Source organism: Hypanus sabinus, chromosome X1 (assembly GCF_030144855.1).
Source record: "Hypanus sabinus isolate sHypSab1 chromosome X1, sHypSab1.hap1, whole genome shotgun sequence".
NCBI classification, from domain to species: Eukaryota; Metazoa; Chordata; class Chondrichthyes; order Myliobatiformes; family Dasyatidae; genus Hypanus; species Hypanus sabinus.
In genome coordinates this window covers 57315242-57330476 of record NC_082738.1, presented here as the reverse complement: position 1 = coordinate 57330476, position 15235 = coordinate 57315242, and positions in this window count along the sequence as shown.

Below are 15235 nucleotides of genomic sequence, written 5' to 3'. Positions count from 1 at the left end.
AAATAAATAACAAAAGTAATCCATTTTATTACTGTGGAATGATAAAATGACTAGATTCACAATGTTGGATTTAGTGTCGTCAGTATCCTGAACACACACATATTTGGCTATATGAAACCTCATGTAACTGAAGCTTTGATGAAGATGTGTAGAACACCCAGCAAAATATATGTTCCATACCGATCAGTATTTGGATGTCCTTGCTCTCTGTTGGATGGGCTGCATGGCCTCAGTGCTGGGTCATGATACAGAACCATGTTATGTTTGAAGGCAACAGTTCCACAAATGGTACACTTCCATCACAACAAGGATGTCTTACTTCAGTTAGTATTAGAACAGCGTTAAAGGGAACCAGAGATACATTCACGACTTGCATCATTCTGATTTTACAAGGAAACAGTTAAGGAAAGAATTGTGTGGTTGTACAAACTAAAAGAATGAATAAAAATTTTCATTCAGAATTCCCATTTCTGTATATTCATAACAGTACTAGCATAACATTTTCCAGTTCATTCTATCCTCATAACCATTAGTTACATACTAGTCACTTTGGCAACATGCATAATTATGTTAATAATATGTTTCCTAGAATGGGCATAGAGAATAATAAGCTGGATATCTCACCTTATCTTATCAAGGTAACTTATCAAGGCCTGGCATTAATGGCAAGTTCTTCAGTCATTAGTCTGTGACTTACTTACTCCTTTTGAAAATGTGTGGCTACCATAAAAGGCATTATGCTATGAGCTTCCTCTCACACTTTATTGTGTTAGCTAATTGCAACTTTTAATGACTGAGCTTTATGTGCTCATAAATTGTTGAGTTCATTATGGCAATGAACTTCAGAGTTAGATAGATTAATAGTTAAGAAAGTCTGAACTTTGAAATTCAAGAACAGGCCTTTCCACCCACCACACCTAGCTCAATGACCAAACACCCACCAAAACTAATCTTCTGGCATTTACTCTAGACATCCTGAAACTGAAGTACAACAAATGGATTAATTTAAACCATGGTAGATTTTTCCATTTCTCACATCTCTGTATAGGAGTATAGAAAAGAAGTGATGTTATATTGCAGTTCTGTAAGTCAATGGCAAGGTCGCACTTGGGGTACTGTGTACAGCTTTGGTCCCCCTGTTATAGGAAAGTCTTAGTTAAACTGGAAATAGAGTGGAAAAGATTTATACGGATGTTGCCAGGACTAGAAATTCTGAGATATAGGAAGAGATTGGCCAGGAATGAGAGGAAAATGAGGAGTGTACTTATAGAAGTGTTTAAAATTATGAGAGACATAGATAAGATGGACAGTATCTATCTTCTGCAGGATAGGAGAGACCAAAGCTCAAGGTTATAGACAGGGTGAGAGAGGAAATATTTAACACAACAACTTATTCATGCAGAGAGTGGGATGTGAGCTACCAGAGTAAGTGGTTGAGGCAGGTACAATAGAATAATTTAAAAAACATTTGATAGGTTCATGGAGGGGAAGGGCTTAAAGGGATATAGATAGATAGTTTTTGATCCTAAAGGAAATTACAATGTCACAATAGCATTACAAGTGCATAGGTATACAAATATTAGAAGAGAAATAAGAAAGAATAAAAAATAAGTTACCTTAAAAATAAGATGTACAAGATTACAAATCAAAGATTACAAGATTTACAAGATGTCTAAGTTTACACTGATAGGATGGTGGTGCAAGAATTACCGTAATATTACACAGTAATGGTGCACATTCACACTGTCCAGATAAGAAGTGATTGTAGTATTGCATAGTATTGCACAGGGTGTCCATGATAACAGGAGGGGGTCATCACTTCCCCAGCTATAGGTTGACTCATTATAGAGCCTAATGGCTGAGGGTAAGAATGACCTCATATAGAGCTCTTGAAAGTGCTCCTCTGTTCAGCCAAGGTGGCATGCAGAACATAGAACGTTACAGCACAGAAACAGGCCTTTTGGCCCTTCTTGGCTGTGCCGAACCATTTTTCTGCCTAGTCCCACTGACCTGCACCTGGGCCATATCCCTCCAAACCCCTTTCATCCAACCTGTCCAAGTTTTTCTTAAATGTCAAAAATGAGCCCACATTCACCACTTCATCTGGCAGCTCATTCCACACTTCCACCACTCTCTACGTGAAGAAGCCCCCCAATGTTCCCTTTAAACTTTTCCCCCTTCACCCTTAACCCATGACCTCTTTTTTTCTCCCTTAGCCTCAGTGGAAAAAGCCTGTTTGCATTCACTCTATTTATACCCATCATAATTTTATACACCTCTATCAAATCACCCCTCATTCTCCTACACTCCAGGGAATAAAGTCCTAACCTATTCAACTTTTCTCTGTAACTCAGTTTCTCAAGTCCTGGCAACATCCTTGTAAACCTTTTCTGCACTCTTTCAACCTTACTAATATCCTTCCTGTAATTCGGTGACCAAAACTGCACACAATACTCCAAATTCGGTCTCACCAATGTCTTATACAACCTCACCATTACATTCCAAGTCTTATACTCAATACTTTGATTTATAAAGGCCAATGTACCAAAAGCCCTCTTTACGACCCTATCGATTTGTGACGCCACTTTGAGGGAATTATTTATCTGTATTCCCAGATCCCTCTGTTCTACTGCACTCCTCAGTGTCCTACCATTTACCTTGTATGTTCTACCTTGGTTTGACCTTCCAAAGTGCAATACCTCACACTTGTCTGCATTAAACAGAGGGTGAGAAACATTGTCCAGAATTGCCAGGATTTTCCGTAGGGTCTTTTGTTCTATAACAGCGTTCAGTGTGTCCAGTTAGACTCCTATAACAGAGCCAGCCTTTCTAATCAGACATAGGCCGAGCTGGTGGAGAACGTGGCAGGCATGAACACATTGGTTCGAAGAACTTGTTTCCATGCTGTATTGCACTATGACTGTTGTTTACCTCAAATGTATATCAGTATGTATGGTCAAGACGCAAAGGGGAACATTTATACCTAATTACTTGAGTGGGATATCTCAAGATTGACAGAAGAATGGAAAGAACAAATTGACATCTATATCACAGATTTAGTTTTGTAAACTGATGAGGTACATTTATCATGTAATCACCATAAATTATAAAGGCAAACACCAGGTTCTATTAACGACAATGGGATAAATGTTTTTTATTTTGTTTCAATGATACCAATTGATGATTTTTTTTTCAACTGCTTCTTCTCCCAGTTCATTGAATGCCTTGGGAGTATTTTACAATTAAGCAGTGTTGGATAAAAGTGAAATACTAATTATTTTGCTTGACAAAAACAGAATGAGCAAGTGCACCTCTAAATATATACAAAGTTTTCAGTGACACTTTTCCCCCATAATTGAGCTATTTTGATGCCTACTTATGTGTTCTCATATTTGCTGAGTCATTCAATCAAGGTGAAATTTTTACCTGAAATAAAAGTTTTCAAGCTTGAAAATTAAGAAATTATTACAACAAAATGATTTTCTTATATGTAAGGATTATTATTACTGATATTAGGGGATAAACACAATGATGCTTTACTTAAAGATGTTAGTGCCTATGTGAAAATTACTCCCATCATACTAAGTGTTCATCAACAACAGTCAGTTCTCAGTGGACCCACAGTATTAGGAGTCAGTGCTTTTATTCCAGCTTTGTTACTTCTGAGGTAGCTTAAAAAATACAGTGTCCATAACTCTGCCACAGGCGGGCAGCTGGTGCTTCACTGAGTGGCTCAGTGGGGTGTTCTGGAAGCTGCTACTCTTTCTTCCACTACCTTTTCCCATCATAGAGACCCAAGGTCCTCAGTGCCTTCCTGGATGCTCCTTATTTACTTTGAGCAATTGGGAGCCAGGTATTCCAATAAACTTGTTTGAATGTTAACACTTTTATAAGGAGATCTTAAGAAGATCTTTAAAGTATTTCCTATGTCCTCCTTGTTATGACTGAACTCAGAGTAGAGTGCCTGTTTTGGTGTAAAGCACTGGACAGCAGGACCTACCAGTGGGAATGGGTTGAGTGTGTTAGGGAAACTGGCCTGACAACACTGGTATTGGGTTGCCTATAGAGCCAATAGATCATTGAAATTGTGCTGGGGCCTCTCCAGCGTTCTGAAATGCCTATTATAGGTTGTCTATAAGCTCTGAATCATACAAGAGAAGGGAAGTCACTGCTTGGTAGACCAATAAGTTGAACATAGAATGTAGAACAGCACAGTGCACCACTTTGGCCCACAATGTTGTGCCGACCTTTTAACCTACTCCAAAATTAATCTAACCCTTCCCTCCCTCATAGCCCTCCATTTTTCTTTCATCCACGTGCTCAAGAGTCTCTCAAGTATCTCCAATGTATCAGCCTCTACCACCACAGTGAGGTTGACTGTTCCATGACTCACTACTCTGTGTAAAAAAATCAAGTATGTCCTCTCATATTAGCCATTGCCATTCTTGGAAAAAAAGTTTCTGGCTGTCCACTCTACCTGTACCTCTTATCAGCTTAGGCACCTCTATCAAATCATCACCTCCAAAGAGAAAAGCCCTAGCTCGCTCAAGTCATGCTTTCTAATCCAGGCAGCATTCTGATGAATCTCCTCTGTGCCCTGTCTAAAGCTTCCACATGCTTTGTATAATGAGCCAACCAGACCGCAGACAATACTGCAAGTGTGGTCCAACCAGACTTTTATATCACTGCAATAATACCTCACCGCACTTGAACTCCGTCCTTCCAACTAATGAAGGCCAACACAGCTTCTTAGCTATCCTGTCAATTTACATGGCAACTTTGAAGGATCCCATTGTACTATCAGAATCCAGGAACCCAGAGACTTTAACATTGGCAACATCAGTCCAAGTAACATATAAGATGGCTAGTTCAAAGAATAATGTGGTGAGTGTACCTTCTAGGAGGGAAAAGTGGGAGGCAATTGTTGTCTTTATGAATTTGGTTTTATTGTGAATAATAACTTGATCTGGCATCTCAAGGACCACATACAGACCCAACCCTCACCCAACCTACCCCCACCCCTAGTAAGATCATTAATTCTCACTCTGATATAGAACCAGCATGGTGCAGTCATCAGCTCTTTCATCCCAACCCTGAAAAGTTGGATATGGCCAAAAGGGAATTCTACTCCAAACTTCAAAAATCCAATGGGGAAGCACACTGATACACTCTAGTGACCTTAAAAGTGCAATTCACAATGAAAGAGTAAGAAAACTGAGTCCAATGGAGACCTCCTCCTGAAAAAATGGTTTGAACATAGCTTAGTCATGTCCAACTGCCTGTTTTATCAAAGGAACATAGAACATAGAATAGTTCAGCTCATTACAGGCCCTTCGGCCCACAATGTTGTGCTGACCCTCAAACTCTGACTCACATATAACCCCCCACCTTAAATTCCTCCATATACCTATCTAGTAGTCTCTTAAACTTCACTAGTGTGTCTGCCTCCACCACTGACTCAGGCAGTGCATTCCACGCACCAACCACTCTCTAAGTGAAAAACCTTCCTCTAATATCCCCCTTGAACTTCCTTCCCCTTAACTTAAAGCCATGTTCTTTTGTACTGAGCAGTGTTGCCCTGGGGGAGAGGCGCTGGCTGTCCACTCTGTCTATTCCTCTTAATATCTTGTACAAGAGCAATGTCTCATACAATTCTCAATCCAAGCATTGGATTGAGGATTGCCTTGAGGCCATTAATGTTGGGGAGAAAACAGTGGAATGGGACTAACTGAATCATTCTTATGGACAGCCTGCAAGGTCTCCGTGAAGCAATGGTCTTCTGTGCTTGAATATCCCTGTCCAAGACTTGTGATAGAAGGTTCAGTTTCTAACACTGTACACCTCCCAACTCTGGCACCATGCCTCCATTTACCAATTCAATCACTCAGCCCCAAACAATTCCCACCAGCCTCAGCCCTCCAACTGACAGTGCTCCTCAAGTCATAAACCAGATCGTCTGCTGAAAGATCACATTTCAGTCATGTAAAATTAAAGTGGCTCGGTCACAAACTGCTCAGGTTTATTCTTCATTTCTGCCTATGTTAACATATCTCTGATGGAGCAGTGACCCAAGTTCAAAAACAGCTTTTTCCTCACTACCACTCACCACTTTAACATCCCCTTCCCAGTGATGCTGCCACATTATTGAACCCTTAATTCTATCTCTTCCATTATTGACGCTTCAGCATTTCTTTTGTACCAGCTCACTCTGCACTAGTATACTTTGCACCATTCTATTGTTTTTGCACTCAATCACTGTTCTTTTTATTGTATTCATTGTTACCTGTACACTGTATACACTTCAAGATTCATGCAAGCAAGGAATTTCATTGTACCCTGGTGTATATGACAATAAACTTATCTGAATGAAGGTGAATGAGATCCTGACTTTGAAATTAGAATACAATTTCTATTAAGTTTGCTTTAGTGAACTACCATATCCTCTATCATGCAATAAAATTAGCAAATATTTTCAGTTTCACAGAATGACTGATGTTGCCACACAGGCTGAATCTTACATTAAAAACTCTAGTGCAGGAAAATTGATTTTAATACCATAGAAATATTGAGCTTCCCAATTTTTTGGGGTGAAATCTATAACAGTAAGTACTTGATTTGGTTCTGGGTTTGTGACCGGACAAGTATGAGACAGTGCTGTCTTAGAGTAGGCCATAATGGTGCACATGAGCCCTGTGATGTGACAACAGCTGTACCTCAGCACATCCTCAGTATAGCAGTTACAAAGACATCCAATGCTTACTGTTCTCCAAAGGTGAAGTGAGTGAATTATCTCTTCACAATCAGACTTTAAAAGGAACTAAATCTGATTTAACTGGGTGAAATGAACTTAATTTGATGCTATCTGAAGCATATAATGCTTTGATTATTTTGCGAATGTAAGAGTTTTGAAATAGTGCATTTGACATCAAAAATCTCCCTTGTCTTCTATCCATGAAAATCTCATTTTCTATCTGAAAGATTTTGATTAGTTAACAGTTGCATTTTTATCTAATAGCAGTAAAAGGCCACAGCAATTATATTTATCCTGTTTCTGCTCACTGTACAATTTAGCACACATCAATGACCTGTCACACTGTCCAATACCTACAGCCAATATTCTGGTAAGAATCTATTTTCCCACTATGCAGCTGGATTTGTTGGCTTGGTTCCATTGGAGGAATGAAGTCAGGGTTATTAGAAATTAGACCTTCAATCAGCAGCCTCAAATAATAGAGACATTCGAGGCACAGCAAGATCAGGCCTGTGACAACTGGAGGTGAAACTGCTGATCTGTGCTCACTGAATTGCCTTGATTTTCTTGGCAAATTCAGACGGAGTGCTTGTCTTCCACTGGACCTTCATAGGATAGAGTGTACATGGCTACAATGACAGCTAGCAGGTGACATAATTATTACCAACTTGGAAATAGCATTTGTATATATGACTGGATTAAGAAAGAACCAAGAAACGCATGTTTTGTAACTATTTGATGAAGAAAGTACTGAGAAGCTAAAAATTAACTTAAAAAATTAAACTAAAACTATCAGGGAAAAAGCATCATGGTTGATTAAACAAGATGCCCAACCTAGAACTCTGATTGTTCTGTTCACGCTTTCTGCTGAAGCCTAGCAACTCCCTGCAGGAGGAAGGCAAGCCACAGATATGATCATCAACATTCTGGTCTCCTAGTGACTGGCTCAGATCAGCCTGGGATCAGGTGCATTCTTGACAGTTCAGCTGCTGAGGCACAGAAAGGCAAAAAAGCTGAATAATGCACAGAAATCCTTAGTTCTCATCATCATTGTCATAACTAAAACCTTAATTCTGTTTCCTTAATCGGAACTAAATCTTGGTGATTTTATAAAATTGTAAATTGGACAGTTTTTGTGTCTTTTTTTAAGTCAGCAGGTTAGAACAGCAAAGCAGCAGGGTGATTGAAAACAAACAGTATGCAAGCTCATACCTGGAAAGATGTTGGCATTTTTATTTATTCATTGAGATAGTTCAAGGAAGATTCATTGGGTTAATTCTTGAGATAAAACTGTTGATGAATAGTTGGCTTGGTAAGGCCTAGGCTCAGAGTGCACAGAATGAGAAGTGATCTTATTGAAATAAAATATTCCGTGCGGGGGGTGTGGTGATTATACAGGTTAGGTGCTGAAAATTGTTTATCTTCATTGTGGTATCCAGAACTAGGAAGCGTTGCTTCAAAATAAGTGGTGACAACTCAAGACAGGCATAAAATCATTTCTTCTTTCAGAGAATAGGGAATTGTTAGAATCCATTGCTCTAGAGAGCTGTGAATGTTGGATATGCTCAAAGTCAAGGTAAATAAATATTTGATCTATAGGGAAGAATTACAAGAACCAGCAAGAAAATGTAACTGTGGCCAAGATCAGATTAACCATGACTGAATGGTATAGCAAGTCAACACACCATGAGGTCTATTCCTTTCTTAGAGCTTTCCTGCTAAATACAATGAAGATAGATCATCTGATGTTAGAACATCTGTAAAACAAACTTTGCTTTTATTCAGGTGGTGCAACAATAATTAGAACAGATTGTACAGTTATGGAGCTTTACTCATTAACAACAGATAAAATAGAAATGGCTCAGTAGAAGCACAGAGGCTCAACTGGTAGAGCTGATGCCTGAAAACACTAGCAACCCAAGTTTAATCTTGACCTTGAGAGCCATCTAGGTGGAAATCACAAGTTTTCCCTCTGAGTGTATGGGTTCCCTCCAGATGTTCAGGTTTCCTTACAAAGACATGTGAGTTGATAGGTTAACACGAGGAAATCTGCAGATGCTGGAAGTCCAAGCAACACACACAAAATGCTGGTGGAATGCAGCAGGCCAGGCAGCATCTATAGGAAAAAGTACAGTTGATGTTTTGGGCCGAGACCTGACGAAGGGTCTCGGCCCGAAATGTCGACTGTACTTCTTACTATAGATGCTGCCTAGTCTGCTGCATTCCACCAGCATTTTGTGTGAGTTGACAGGTTCTTGGCTGCTGTAAAATTGTCCCTAGAGTGCAGGTGAGTGATAGAATCTGGGGAAGTTGATGGGAATGTGGGGAGAAATAAATGGGATTACTTAATGTAGGATTAGTGTAATTGGGTAGTTAATGGCTGGCATGGGATTTGGTGGACTGAAAGATCTGTTTCTGTGCTATATGATTCTATAAGGTGAGATGCATGAAGTTGCCTCAGCATTCTGAAAGGTGTTTTGGACAGTCAATAATTGGAACATAGTTCTTTGTGACTTTGTTGTCTCCAAAATGGAATGTATGTGGTCTATATATGAAATGGGTGGCTGAATAAATTGTGGAAGCATTACTAATAATCTTTCAAGAATCACTAGATTCTGGAATGACTCCAGAAGACTGGAAAATTGCAAATGTCATTCCACCTTTCAAGAAAGGAGAGAGGCAGAAGAAAGGTAAATTATAGGCCAGTTAGTCTGACCTCTGTGGCTGGGAAAATGTTGGAGTCAATTGTTAAAGATGTGGCTTCAGGATACTTGGAGACACATGATAAAATAGGCCATATTCAGCATGGTTTCCTTAAGGTAAATTCTTTGAAGAAATAACAAGCTGGATAGTCAAAGGAGAATTGGTTGATATTGTGTATTTGGATTTTCAGAAGGCCTTTGATAAGGTGCCTGCCACAAATGAGGCTGCTTAATAAGTTGCAAGCCCATGGCATTATAGGGAAGATTCTGGCATGGATAAAGCAGTGGCTGACTGGCAAGAGGAAAGAATGGGAATAAAGGGAGCCTTTTCTAGTTGGCTGCAAGTGACTAGTGGTGTTTCACAGGGATCTGTGCTGGGACCAATTCTGTTTTACTTCATACGTCAATGATTGGGATAATATGAAGATAAATGGAAGGGCAGGTAGTTTTGAGGAAGTAGAGAGGTTACAGAAGTACTTAGATTACGAGAAAGGGCAAAGAAGTGGCAGATGGAATACAGTGTTGGGAAGTGTATGGTCATGCACTTTGATAGAAGGAATGAAAGGATGAGTATTTTCTAAATGGAGAGAAAATACAAAAAGAAAAAGTGCAAAGGGACTTGGGAGTCCTTGTACAGGATTCTCTAAAGGTTAATTTGTAGGTTGAGTCTATGGTGAGGAAAGCAAAAGTGATGTTAGCATTCATTTCAAGAGGACTAGAATATAAAAGCAAGGATGTAGTGTTTCGGCTTTATAAAGCACTGGTGAGACCTCACTTGAAGTATCGTGAGCAGGTTTGGGCCCCTTGTCTTAGAAAGGATGTGCTGAAACTGGAGAGGGGTCAAAGGAGCTCCACAAAAATGATTCCAGGTTTGAACAAGTTGTCATATGAAGAGCATTTGATGGCTTTAGGCCTCAATTCACTGGAATTCAGAAGAATAAGGGGTGACCTCATTGAAACCTATTGAATGGTGAAAGACGTTAATAGAGTGAACTTGGAGAGTAGATTTCCTATGGCAGGTGAGTTTCAGACCAAATGACATAGCCTCAGAATAGAGGGGTGTCCTTCAGAATAGAGATGAGGAGGCATTTCTTTAGCCAGAGAGTGATGAGTCTGTGGAATTCTTTGCCACAGGCAGCTCTGGAGGCCAGATCTTTATGTATATTTAAGGCAGAGGTTGATAGATTCTTGATTGCTCAAGGCATGAAGGGATATGGGGAGAAGGCAAGAGATTGGGGCTGAGAGGAAAATTGGATCAACCATGATGAAATGGTGGAGCAGACTCGATGGGTCAAATGGTTTAACTCTGCTCCTATTTCTAATGGTCACAAATTGATCTCAAATACACTGATATTGAACTCAAATATATTGAAGCTCCATTCTTCAGGAAAGTATCTGATATTTCATTTCTCTCATAATGCAAAATAAGAAATGACATTCATTTTGTAATAAAATTACTATTTCTTGTTAGTGAATGTCTCTGTAATAATATAGCTAGTCCATGAGGAGCAGAGGGATAAATACCACATCAATGGAAACAGCTGCCTTAAATCTTCAAGCAGTTAATCTCTGCCTGATTACTGGCCTAATTAAACTAGGTTAAATAATTTATTCCACCTCATCTGGTCAATGTAAGGTCTGCACAAGTCATTATTTATTGAATCAGAACAGAAGAGATTATAGTACAATGTGTGCTTCAAATTGGTCACTATGAAAATTGGTAAGATTACAATATTGGGCTTCTTTTAATGTTGAAGTAAACCCTATGTTTATCTCAATCAACTGAACATCATTTTAATATTTTTCAACATTAATTAATCCTTGGCATTGAAAGGAATTCTTACAAATCAGCTCTCCTTAAAAGCAGGTTGTTAATTTTTGCCAACACTGAAATATTATGCTAATAATAAAAGTTGAATTTATTCTAATGTTGGTATTTCATTAAAATTTCAGTTTAATTACAGAAATATTTAATGTTACAAAAATACATTTGACAGTTCAGTTTGATTATGAATATATATTATGTTTTAACAGCTTAATTTACCCATGAAAATTTAAATTTTATTATAAAAGTCTATAATGTTTGAAATCCTATTTTCATTTAAAATAATTAAATGAATTTAAAATGCTTCACTCTAACTCTGTACTCAAAATAATTTATTCTTTCTGATCTTTGAGCTATATATTTTTTTTCTATTCATGTGAAGTCCCCAACTTCCTCTCTTCAAAGCCATAATCATATTGTTACTATTGAGAGTAATATCCTGCCTGACTTGTAGGTACAACTGTGTGAAATGACTTATTCTCATGGGATGGAGCAAAGACTGGGAACTCCTAAAACCAGGAATTGCTCCCTTCACCTGTTATTATAGCAACCACATTGTCAAGTGATTGGAGGAACACATAAGGGTGTTAAGTTAGCTCAGTAGAATGAAGAATGACCAAGATCTAGCAAAAGTCCAAGCAAATGTTCTCTCAAAAAGCCAAGTGAATGGAAGAGTTTCCATATTACTGGCTGGCAAAATTGTTTCTTGTGACATTGCTAAAGAGGTCTCATTACCTCTATTCTCCTCAGGTCAAACTACAACTTAATGGATTTGGGGAAAACTTCATTCACTTTATGTTCCAGCTACTGGTGCATTCACCTGGATTCCAGCTGGAGCTTAGCATGGATATCAAAAGAATTTCAAGGCCAGGAAGTACCCATGAAAAAGTCATAAATGCACAACAGTAGCAGTTTAAAGAGAGAAATACAAGTAAATGAAGTGGTAATGGTTTAGGTTGTTATATGTTTTGACAACTAATTAGCATTGTTTATTACAATTTTGATGATATCTGATTTATCAATATATACATTTTTTGAATGATTTCTTTCAGGATTTTCATTAACTTACTGGATATATTATAAACACTTTTCGGGCCTCCAGCCAGGTACAGGTGTCAATTTTAACTGACATTACAATGACAAACTCCATCATTTTCATCAGGGATGATGCCTAGGTACTTCTAGTCCAGTGGTATTTACCTGATGAAGATGGCAGAGTTGATTATCAAAACGTTGATTAAAATCGGCACCTGGACCCAGCTGGAAATCCAAGAGGACTTGATGCATCCTATACGCTGGGAAAGCACATGATCCTTTTTTTTAAACTGGCTAGCTACTTAATTAAAATCAATACGATTTACATTTATCCAAGTTGTAAGCTGGTTTCAATTTTTCTGACTGATGATTAAATCTAATTCTATCATTAAAAAAAAGTTTATTTGAAGAAAACTAAAGAAAATAGATGATGACATGGTCCAGACTGAATACTGGAATACTTTCACTGTAAATAATCTTTCACAGAGAGAAATTTTATATATTATCTCAGGAGTAACACCAAGGGAACAAAAATAAACCTACACAGTTGCTCTTGACTGGCAAGTAACGTAATTGAACTTTTAGATTAGATTTGTATCAATAGTCTGTATGGTAAGTGCAAATTAGTATAATGTGAGTCTTTGATCTTAGATCAATGAATAATTTGTTAGATATATATAGTTCTAAAGATTTGTGTGGAGTCAAGGTAGGAAGTGAGTGCTGTGATGGAACCTAAAGACCAGACATCCCCACTGAGAATTATTTATAACTATCTTTCATGAAGATGAGTTTTTATAATGCATTATTAAAATTTTCCGTCCTTTCTCCCCTGGTAATTTCATTTCTGTTTAATGTTATTCATTAAAGGTTTAGTTGCTTGTGTTTGTTATGAATGTATTTATTAAACTGATTGTATGAAATAATTTATAAATGAGTATATTTATTATGCTGATTTTAGCTCAAATTTCTCTCGAGTACAACAGTATGTTCAGTATACAATGCTATGCATATCACCTTTGTCTAAAGGATTCTATTTACTTTCAAATGTAAAAATAGAAAATACTCTTCCAGATAGTAAAATAGAGTTTACGTTTCTTCACATTTGAATTGATGCCACAACATAGAGCAAACTGTTTAGAATAAGTTAGAACAGCAGGTTATTAATTACTATAATTCCAATCCAACAGCATTTCAAATTCTTTAGCAATTTAGAAACTTTCCTTAGCAGTCACATTAATAAGGAAATTAATTCTGTACTTAACAAGCAGATTTTCATTCTCAGGAAATACATGTTTGACAATGCCATAGCCAACAAATTTCTGTAGGGGATGTTTGATAGTTCGCTAAAACACTTAAAATGCCAGTAAGTGATCATTGACAAGAGGTAGTTTGTTTGAAGGAGTCAATTTTTTTTCACTAAAACTGCCCTTCAATCAAAGTTGCCTGAGTTCATTCTCCTGATACTTGAGTTATATGCTCATTACTGTACTTCTTAAATAGTGTTGTCATTTGATTACATTTCTGAACAAATTGTTAGTATTCAGAAAGGTATATTAAAAATGGGAGAAAAAATATAACTGGGTAAGAAGTCTTTACTGTTTCTCTAAAATTTAATTAGAGCAGGCTTGAGCACCAATGACCAATTGCATTCCAAAAGAAAGACCAAGTTCTCCCACTCATTACCCGATTCCAGAGAGGATTGTTTGGATTGGCACAGACATAATCTGTTCCTGCATTCTTTTGTGTTCTAACGTGGTTGGTGAAGGATTGTGCTGTGACAATGATTAAGCACAGACCATTCTGATCTCATCCAAGTCACAAACTCTGAGGAATTACATGTTATGTTTTTGTTTGCCATCAAACCATCAATAACAATACAATAATCACATATCGTGACCGCAAAGGGACAACTATGGAAAGGACAGCACAGTGTTTTTTTTTTCTATTGATGAGAAACTAAACAAAGTTCCTAAAAAACATTTCTACTTAACTAGTGCTGTTGCCAGGTAATAACATACAAACGTTAGGATTACATTTTCCTTGGGGTTCCTTAAAGACTGGATACTGAGAATGAAAATTACACTTACATCCAATCAGCTCTGTTGCTTTTCCCAATGGAATAAAAAAAAACTTCCTTCCAAGTCCCAAAACCTGTTGTAACAATCAGTCTCACACCTGGTTCTATTTAACTCCTGTACATAGCCCCAAGAGATATTTGCTTATTGAGTAGATCTGCACGCAATCTTAGAGATATTTTACCCAATGCTTTGCACATATAGCACACTTATGTGCCCTTCTTTTTCCATACTTTTAATAATTACATAAGAAACAGGAGATTGAAAGGCCATTTGACCTCTCACATCTGCCCTATTTTCATGTTTTTGACTAAGTTGTTTAAATTCCTACATTAACACAGGTTGATTGGGATGAATAGTACTGGATAATCTCACCTTTTTGAGTGAAATATAATCCAAGACCCAATGTGAATGGAGAATGCTCATGAGCCATTGAAAAGGTCTACTTCTATGCAGCTTTCAAAATGGTACTTGACAGACAAAAAAAAAAGAGATGAACTAATTGTCTGTGCTGGGAATGCTCGCTAACTTCACATAATGATTGCACCTAGTTTACCAGTTTCCATCTGATGCTCCAATATTAATGTCCACCTCTTCATGACAGGATGGGAAATCCTGAGACATAAAATGTGGGCACAATAAATAATTCACACATTATATTAAAAGGAAAAATTGGCCCCGTCTCAATTGTGGCAGAAAATTGTGCAAACATACTTGTACTAGCAGTGAACAAGGTTAATGAAGAGATTTTTTTCCCTTTATTTTATTCTGTGAATTACATTTTCAATCAGGCATTAGATATGAGGAATAGACATCTTCATTTTCAAGCAGCTGGTGTCAACATGAG